Genomic DNA, 10,190 nt, shown 5'->3' on the forward strand with positions numbered 1-10,190 from the left:
TCTTCACCAAAAATTCGAGAAATGAACTGAAGAAACCCTCTTCACGAAAAATTCAAGAAATGAAATGAAAGGAAGAGCAAGATGATTTTGAGTATTTTTACCGGTAGCTTTTTTCTTTCTCGGATCAAATGGAGAAACCCTCTTCACCAAAAATTTAAGAAATGAACTGAAGAAAACCCTCTTCACGAAAAATTCAAGAAATGAAATGAAAGGAAGAACAAGATGATTTTGAGTATTTTTACCAGTGGCTTTGTTCTTTCTTTGATCAAATGGAAAAACCCTCTTCACACAAACATCAAGAAATGAACTGAAGAAACCCTCTTCACAAAAAATTCAAGAAATGAAATGAAAGGAAGAGCAAGATGATTTCGAGTATTTTTACCGGTGGTTTTTTTCTTTCTCGAATCAAATGGAGAAACCCTCTTCACCAAAAATTCAAGAAATGAACTGAAGAAACCCTCTTCACGAAAAATTCAAGAAATGAAATGAAAGGAAGAGCAAGATGATTTTGAGTATTTTTTACCGGTGGCTTTTTCCTTTCTCGGATCAAATGGAGAAACACTCTTCACCAAAAATTCAAGAAATGAACTGAAGAAACCATCTTCACGAAAAATTCAAGAAATGAAATGAAAGGAAGAGCAAGATGATTTTGAGTATTTTTACCGGTAGCTTTTTTCTTTCTCGGATCAAATGGAGAAACCCTCTTCACCAAAAATTTAAGAAATGAACTGAAGAAAACCCTCTTCACGAAAAATTCAAGAAATGAAATGAAAGGAAGAGCAAGATGATTTTGAGTATTTTTACCAGTGGCTTTATTCTTTCTCGGATCAAATGGAGAAACCCTCTTCAACAAATTTCAAGAAATGAACTGAAGAAACCCTCTTCACGAAAAATTCAAGAAATGAAATGAAAGGAAGAGCAAGATGATTTTGAGTATTTTTACCGGTGGTTTTTTTCTTTCTCGGATCAAATGGAGAAACCCTCTTCATCAAAAATTCAATAAATGAACTGAATAAACCCTTTTCACGAAAAATTCAAGAAATGAAACGAAAGGAAGAGCAAGATAATTTTGAGTATTTTTTACCGGTGGCTTTTTTCTTTCTAGGATCAAACGGAGAAACCCTCTTCACCAAAAATTCAAGAAATGAACTGAAGAAACCCTATTCACAAAAAATTCAAGAAATGAAATGAAAGGAAGAGCAAGAAAATTTTGATTATTTTTACCAGTGGTTTTTTTTCTTTCTCGGATCAAATGGAGAAACCCTCTTCACCAAAACTTCAAGAAATGAACTGAAGAAACCCTCTTCACAAAAAGTTCAAGAAATCAAATGAAAGGAAGAGCAAGATGATTTTGAGTGTTTTTGCCAGTGGTTTATTTCTTTCTCGGATCAAATGGAGAAACCCTCTTCACCAAAAATTCAAGAAATGAACTAAAGAAACTCTTTTCACGAAAAATTCAAGAAATGAAATGAAAGGAAGAACAAGATGATTTTGAGTATTTTTTACCGGTGGCTTTTTTCTTTCTCGTATCAAATGGAGAAACCCACTTCACCAAAAATTTAAGAAATGAACTGAAGAAAACCCTCTTCACGAAAAATTCAAGAAATGAAATGAAAGGAAGAACAAGATGATTTTGAGTATTTTTACCAGTGGCTTTATTCTTTCTTGGATCAAATGGAAAAACCCTCTTCACACAAACTTCAAGAAATGAACTGAAGAAACCCTCTTCACAAAAAATTCAAGAAATGAAATGAAAGGAAGAGCAAGATGATTTTGAGTATTTTTACCGGTGGCTTTTTTCTTTTTCGGATCAAATCAAGAATCCCTCTTCATCAAAAATTCAAGAAATGAACTGAAGAAACCCTCTTCATGAAAAATTCAAGAAATGAAATGAAAGGAAGAGCAAGATGATTTTGAGTATTTTTTACCGGTGGCTTTTTTCTTTCTCGGATCAAATGGAGAAACACTATTCACCAAAAATTCAAGAAATGAACTGAAGAAACCCTCTTCACACAAACTTCAAGAAATGAACTGAAGAAACCCTCTTCACGAAAAATTCAAGAAATGAAATGTAAGGAAGAACAAGATGATTTTGAGTATTTTTACCAGTGGCTTTGTTCTTTCTTTGATCAAATGGAAAAACCCTCTTCACACAAACATCAAGAAATGAACTGAAGAAACCCTCTTCACAAAAAATTCAAGAAATGAAATGAAAGGAAGAGCAAGATGATTTCGAGTATTTTTACCGGTGGTTTTTTTCTTTCTCGAATCAAATGGAGAAACCCTCTTCACCAAAAATTCAAGAAATGAACTGAAGAAACCCTCTTCACGAAAAATTCAAGAAATGAAATGAAAGGAAGAGCAAGATGATTTTGAGTATTTTTTACCGGTGGCTTTTTTCTTTCTCGGATCAAATGGAGAAACACTCTTCACCAAAAATTCGAGAAATGAACTGAAGAAACCCTCTTCACGAAAAATTCAAGAAATGAAATGAAAGGAAGAGCAAGATGATTTTGAGTATTTTTACCGGTAGCTTTTTTCTTTCTCGGATCAAATGGAGAAACCCTCTTCACCAAAAAATTAAGAAATGAACTGAAGAAAACCCTCTTCACGAAAAATTCAAGAAATGAAATGTAAGGAAGAACAAGATGATTTTGAGTATTTTTACCAGTGGCTTTGTTCTTTCTTTGATCAAATGGAAAAACCCTCTTCACACAAACATCAAGAAATGAACTGAAGAAACCCTCTTCACAAAAAATTCAAGAAATGAAATGAAAGGAAGAGCAAGATGATTTCGAGTATTTTTACCGGTGGTTTTTTTCTTTCTCGAATCAAATGGAGAAACCCTCTTCACCAAAAATTCAAGAAATGAACTGAAGAAACCCTCTTCACGAAAAATTCAAGAAATGAAATGAAAGGAAGAGCAAGATGATTTTGAGTATTTTTTACCGGTGGCTTTTTTCTTTCTCGGATCAAATGGAGAAACACTCTTCACCAAAAATTCAGGAAATGAACTGAAGAAACCCTCTTCATGAAAAATTCAAGAAATGAAATGAAAGGAAGAGCAAGATGATTTTGAGTATTTTTACCGGTGGCTTTTTTCTTTTTCGGATCAAATCAAGAATCCCTCTTCACCAAAAATTCAAGAAATGAACTGAAGAAACCCTATTCATGAAAAATTCAAGAAATGAAATGAAAGGAAGAGCAAGATGATTTTGAGTATTTTTTACCGGTGGCTTTTTTCTTTCTCGGATCAAATGGAGAAACACTATTCACCAAAAATTCAAGAAATGAACTGAAGAAACCCTCTTCACACAAACTTCAAGAAATGAACTGAAGAAACACTCTTCACAAAAAGTTCAAGAAATCAAATGAAAGGAAGAGCAAGATGATTTTGAGTGTTTTTGCCAGTGGTTTATTTCTTTCTCGGATCAAATGGAGAAACCCTCTTCACCAAAAATTCAAGAAATGAACTGAAGAAACCCTCTTCACAAAAAAATAAAGAAATGAAATGAAAGGAAGAGCAAGATGATTTCGAGTATTTTTACCGGTGGTTTTTTTCTTTCTCGAATCAAATGGAGAAACCCTCTTCACCAAAAATTCAAGAAATGAACTGAAGAAACCCTCTTCACGAAAAATTCAAGAAATGAAATGAAAGGAAGAGCAAGATGATTTTGAGTATTTTTTACCGGTGGCTTTTTTCTTTCTCGGATCAAATGGAGAAACACTCTTCACCAAAAATTCGAGAAATGAACTGAAGAAACCCTCTTCACGAAAAATTCAAGAAATGAAATGAAAGGAAGAGCAAGATGATTTTGAGTATTTTTACCGGTAGCTTTTTTCTTTCTCGGATCAAATGGAGAAACCCTCTTCACCAAAAATTTAAGAAATGAACTGAAGAAAACCCTCTTCACGAAAAATTCAAGAAATGAAATGAAAGGAAGAACAAGATGATTTTGAGTATTTTTACCAGTGGCTTTGTTCTTTCTTTGATCAAATGGAAAAACCCTCTTCACACAAACATCAAGAAATGAACTGAAGAAACCCTCTTCACAAAAAATTCAAGAAATGAAATGAAAGGAAGAGCAAGATGATTTCGAGTATTTTTACCGGTGGTTTTTTTCTTTCTCGAATCAAATGGAGAAACCCTCTTCACCAAAAATTCAAGAAATGAACTGAAGAAACCCTCTTCACGAAAAATTCAAGAAATGAAATGAAAGGAAGAGCAAGATGATTTTGAGTATTTTTTACCGGTGGCTTTTTCCTTTCTCGGATCAAATGGAGAAACACTCTTCACCAAAAATTCAAGAAATGAACTGAAGAAACCATCTTCACGAAAAATTCAAGAAATGAAATGAAAGGAAGAGCAAGATGATTTTGAGTATTTTTACCGGTAGCTTTTTTCTTTCTCGGATCAAATGGAGAAACCCTCTTCACCAAAAATTTAAGAAATGAACTGAAGAAAACCCTCTTCACGAAAAATTCAAGAAATGAAATGAAAGGAAGAGCAAGATGATTTTGAGTATTTTTACCAGTGGCTTTATTCTTTCTCGGATCAAATGGAGAAACCCTCTTCAACAAATTTCAAGAAATGAACTGAAGAAACCCTCTTCACGAAAAATTCAAGAAATGAAATGAAAGGAAGAGCAAGATGATTTTGAGTATTTTTACCGGTGGTTTTTTTCTTTCTCGGATCAAATGGAGAAACCCTCTTCATCAAAAATTCAATAAATGAACTGAATAAACCCTTTTCACGAAAAATTCAAGAAATGAAACGAAAGGAAGAGCAAGATAATTTTGAGTATTTTTTACCGGTGGCTTTTTTCTTTCTAGGATCAAACGGAGAAACCCTCTTCACCAAAAATTCAAGAAATGAACTGAAGAAACCCTATTCACAAAAAATTCAAGAAATGAAATGAAAGGAAGAGCAAGAAAATTTTGATTATTTTTACCAGTGGTTTTTTTTCTTTCTCGGATCAAATGGAGAAACCCTCTTCACCAAAACTTCAAGAAATGAACTGAAGAAACCCTCTTCACAAAAAGTTCAAGAAATCAAATGAAAGGAAGAGCAAGATGATTTTGAGTGTTTTTGCCAGTGGTTTATTTCTTTCTCGGATCAAATGGAGAAACCCTCTTCACCAAAAATTCAAGAAATGAACTAAAGAAACTCTTTTCACGAAAAATTCAAGAAATGAAATGAAAGGAAGAACAAGATGATTTTGAGTATTTTTTACCGGTGGCTTTTTTCTTTCTCGTATCAAATGGAGAAACCCACTTCACCAAAAATTTAAGAAATGAACTGAAGAAAACCCTCTTCACGAAAAATTCAAGAAATGAAATGAAAGGAAGAACAAGATGATTTTGAGTATTTTTACCAGTGGCTTTATTCTTTCTTGGATCAAATGGAAAAACCCTCTTCACACAAACTTCAAGAAATGAACTGAAGAAACCCTCTTCACAAAAAATTCAAGAAATGAAATGAAAGGAAGAGCAAGATGATTTTGAGTATTTTTACCGGTGGCTTTTTTCTTTTTCGGATCAAATCAAGAATCCCTCTTCATCAAAAATTCAAGAAATGAACTGAAGAAACCCTCTTCATGAAAAATTCAAGAAATGAAATGAAAGGAAGAGCAAGATGATTTTGAGTATTTTTTACCGGTGGCTTTTTTCTTTCTCGGATCAAATGGAGAAACACTATTCACCAAAAATTCAAGAAATGAACTGAAGAAACCCTCTTCACACAAACTTCAAGAAATGAACTGAAGAAACCCTCTTCACGAAAAATTCAAGAAATGAAATGTAAGGAAGAACAAGATGATTTTGAGTATTTTTACCAGTGGCTTTGTTCTTTCTTTGATCAAATGGAAAAACCCTCTTCACACAAACATCAAGAAATGAACTGAAGAAACCCTCTTCACAAAAAATTCAAGAAATGAAATGAAAGGAAGAGCAAGATGATTTCGAGTATTTTTACCGGTGGTTTTTTTCTTTCTCGAATCAAATGGAGAAACCCTCTTCACCAAAAATTCAAGAAATGAACTGAAGAAACCCTCTTCACGAAAAATTCAAGAAATGAAATGAAAGGAAGAGCAAGATGATTTTGAGTATTTTTTACCGGTGGCTTTTTTCTTTCTCGGATCAAATGGAGAAACACTCTTCACCAAAAATTCGAGAAATGAACTGAAGAAACCCTCTTCACGAAAAATTCAAGAAATGAAATGAAAGGAAGAGCAAGATGATTTTGAGTATTTTTACCGGTAGCTTTTTTCTTTCTCGGATCAAATGGAGAAACCCTCTTCACCAAAAAATTAAGAAATGAACTGAAGAAAACCCTCTTCACGAAAAATTCAAGAAATGAAATGTAAGGAAGAACAAGATGATTTTGAGTATTTTTACCAGTGGCTTTGTTCTTTCTTTGATCAAATGGAAAAACCCTCTTCACACAAACATCAAGAAATGAACTGAAGAAACCCTCTTCACAAAAAATTCAAGAAATGAAATGAAAGGAAGAGCAAGATGATTTCGAGTATTTTTACCGGTGGTTTTTTTCTTTCTCGAATCAAATGGAGAAACCCTCTTCACCAAAAATTCAAGAAATGAACTGAAGAAACCCTCTTCACGAAAAATTCAAGAAATGAAATGAAAGGAAGAGCAAGATGATTTTGAGTATTTTTTACCGGTGGCTTTTTTCTTTCTCGGATCAAATGGAGAAACACTCTTCACCAAAAATTCAGGAAATGAACTGAAGAAACCATCTTCACGAAAAATTCAAGAAATGAAATGAAAGGAAGAGCAAGATGATTTTGAGTATTTTTACCAGTAGCTTTTTTCTTTCTCGGATCAAATGGAGAAACCCTCTTCACCAAAAATTTAAGAAATGAACTGAAGAAAACCCTCTTCACGAAAAATTCAAGAAATGAAATGAAAGGAAGAGCAAGATGATTTTGAGTATTTTTACCAGTGGCTTTATTCTTTCTCGGATCAAATGGAGAAACCCTCTTCAACAAATTTCAAGAAATGAACTGAAGAAACCCTCTTCACGAAAAATTCAAGAAATGAAATGAAAGGAAGAGCAAGATGATTTTGAGTATTTTTACCGGTGGTTTTTTTCTTTCTCGGATCAAATGGAGAAACCCTCTTCATCAAAAATTCAATAAATGAACTGAATAAACCCTTTTCACGAAAAATTCAAGAAATGAAACGAAAGGAAGAGCAAGATAATTTTGAGTATTTTTTACCGGTGGCTTTTTTCTTTGTAGGATCAAACGGAGAAACCCTCTTCACCAAAAACTCAAGAAATGAACTGAAGAAACCCTATTCACAAAAAATTCAAGAAATGAAATGAAAGGAAGAGCAAGAAAATTTTGATTATTTTTACCAGTGGTTTTTTTTCTTTCTCGGATCAAATGGAGAAACCCTCTTCACCAAAAATTCAAGAAATGAACTAAAGAAACTCTTTTCACGAAAAATTCAAGAAATGAAATGAAAGGAAGAACAAGATGATTTTGAGTATTTTTTACCGGTGGCTTTTTTCTTTCTCGTATCAAATGGAGAAACCCACTTCACCAAAAATTTAAGAAATGAACTGAAGAAAACCCTCTTCACGAAAAATTCAAGAAATGAAATGAAAGGAAGAACAAGATGATTTTGAGTATTTTTACCAGTGGCTTTATTCTTTCTTGGATCAAATGGAAAAACCCTCTTCACACAAACTTAAAAAAATGAACTGAAGAAACCCTCTTCACAAAAAATTCAAGAAATGAAATGAAAGGAAGAGCAAGATGATTTTGAGTATTTTTACCGGTGGCTTTTTTCTTTTTCGGATCAAATCAAGAATCCCTCTTCACAAAAAATTCAAGAAATGAACTGAAGAAACCCTCTTCATGAAAAATTCAAGAAATGAAATGAAAGGAAGAGCAAGATGATTTTGAGTATTTTTTACCGGTGGCTTTTTTCTTTCTCGGATCAAATGGAGAAACACTATTCACCAAAAATTCAAGAAATGAACTGAAGAAACCCTCTTCACACAAACTTCAAGAAATGAACTGAAGAAACCCTCTTCACAAAAAGTTCAAGAAATCAAATGAAAGGAAGAGCAAGATGATTTTGAGTGTTTTTGCCAGTGGTTTATTTCTTTCTCGGATCAAATGGAGAAACCCTCTTCACCAAAAATTCAAGAAATGAACTGAAGAAACCCTCTTCACAAAAAATTAAAGAAATGAAATGAAAGGAAGAGCAAGATGATTTCGAGTATTTTTACCGGTGGTTTTTTTCTATCTCGAATCAATTGGAGAAACCCTCTTCACCAAAAATTCAAGAAATGAACTGAAGAAACCCTCTTCACGAAAAATTCAAGAAATGAAATGAAAGGAAGAGCAAGATGATTTTGAGTATTTTTTACCGGTGGCTTTTTTCTTTCTCGGATCAAATGGAGAAACACTCTTCACAAAAAATTCGAGAAATGAACTGAAGAAACCCTCTTCACGAAAAATTCAAGAAATGAAATGAAAGGAAGAGCAAGATGATTTTGAGTATTTTTACCGGTAGCTTTTTTCTTTCTCGGATCAAATGGAGAAACCCTCTTCACCAAAAATTTAAGAAATGAACTGAAGAAAACCCTCTTCACGAAAAATTCAAGAAATGAAATGAAAGGAAAAACAAGATGATTTTGAGTATTTTTACCAGTGGCTTTGTTCTTTCTTTGATCAAATGGAAAAACCCTCTTCACACAAACATCAAGAAATGAACTGAAGAAACCCTCTTCACAAAAAATTCAAGAAATGAAATGAAAGGAAGAGCAAGATGATTTCGAGTATTTTTACCGGTAGTTTTTTTCTTTCTCGAATCAAATGGAGAAACCCTCTTCACCAAAAATTCAAGAAATGAACTGAAGAAACCCTCTTCACGAAAAATTCAAGAAATGAAATGAAAGGAAGAGCAAGATGATTTTGAGTATTTTTTACCGGTGGCTTTTTTCTTTCTCGGATCAAATGGAGAAACACTCTTCACCAAAAATTCAGGAAATGAACTGAAGAAACCATCTTCACGAAAAATTCAAGAAATGAAATGAAAGGAAGAGCAAGATGATTTTGAGTATTTTTACCGGTAGCTTTTTTCTTTCTCGGATCAAATGGAGAAACCCTCTTCACCAAAAATTTAAGAAATGAACTGAAGAAAACCCTCTTCACGAAAAATTCAAGAAATGAAATGAAAGGAAGAGCAAGATGATTTTGAGTATTTTTACCAGTGGCTTTATTCTTTCTCGGATCAAATGGAGAAACCCTCTTCAACAAATTTCAAGAAATGAACTGAAGAAACCCTCTTCACGAAAAATTCAAGAAATGAAATGAAAGGAAGAGCAAGATGATTTTGAGTATTTTTACCGGTGGTTTTTTTCTTTCTCGGATCAAATGGAGAAACCCTCTTCATCAAAAATTCAATAAATGAACTGAATAAACCCTTTTCACGAAAAATTCAAGAAACGAAACGAAAGGAAGAGCAAGATAATTTTGAGTATTTTTTACCGGTGGCTTTTTTCTTTCTAGGATCAAACGGAGAAACCCTCTTCACCAAAAATTCAAGAAATGAACTGAAGAAACCCTATTCACAAAAAATTCAAGAAATGAAATGAAAGGAAGAGCAAGAAAATTTTGATTATTTTTACCAGTGGTTTTTTTTCTTTCTCGGATCAAATGGAGAAACCCTCTTCACCAAAACTTCAAGAAATGAACTGAAGAAACCCTCTTCACAAAAAGTTCAAGAAATCAAATGAAAGGAAGAGCAAGATGATTTTGAGTGTTTTTGCCAGTGGTTTATTTCTTTCTCGGATCAAATGGAGAAACCCTCTTCACCAAAAATTCAAGAAATGAACTAAAGAAACTCTTTTCACGAAAAATTCAAGAAATGAAATGAAAGGAAGAACAAGATGATTTTGAGTATTTTTTACCGGTGGCTTTTTTCTTTCTCGTATCAAATGGAGAAACCCACTTCACCAAAAATTTAAGAAATGAACTGAAGAAAACCCTCTTCACGAAAAATTCAAGAAATGAAATGAAAGGAAGAACAAGATGATTTTGAGTATTTTTACCAGTGGCTTTATTCTTTCTTGGATCAAATGGAAAAACCCTCTTCACACAAACTTCAAGAAATGAACTGAAGAAACCCTCTTCACAAAAAATTCAAGAAATGAA

Source organism: Sesamum indicum, linkage group LG5, assembly GCF_026168435.1.
Source record: "Sesamum indicum cultivar Baizhima isolate 11 linkage group LG5, ASM2616843v1, whole genome shotgun sequence".
NCBI classification, from domain to species: domain Eukaryota; kingdom Viridiplantae; phylum Streptophyta; class Magnoliopsida; order Lamiales; family Pedaliaceae; genus Sesamum; species Sesamum indicum.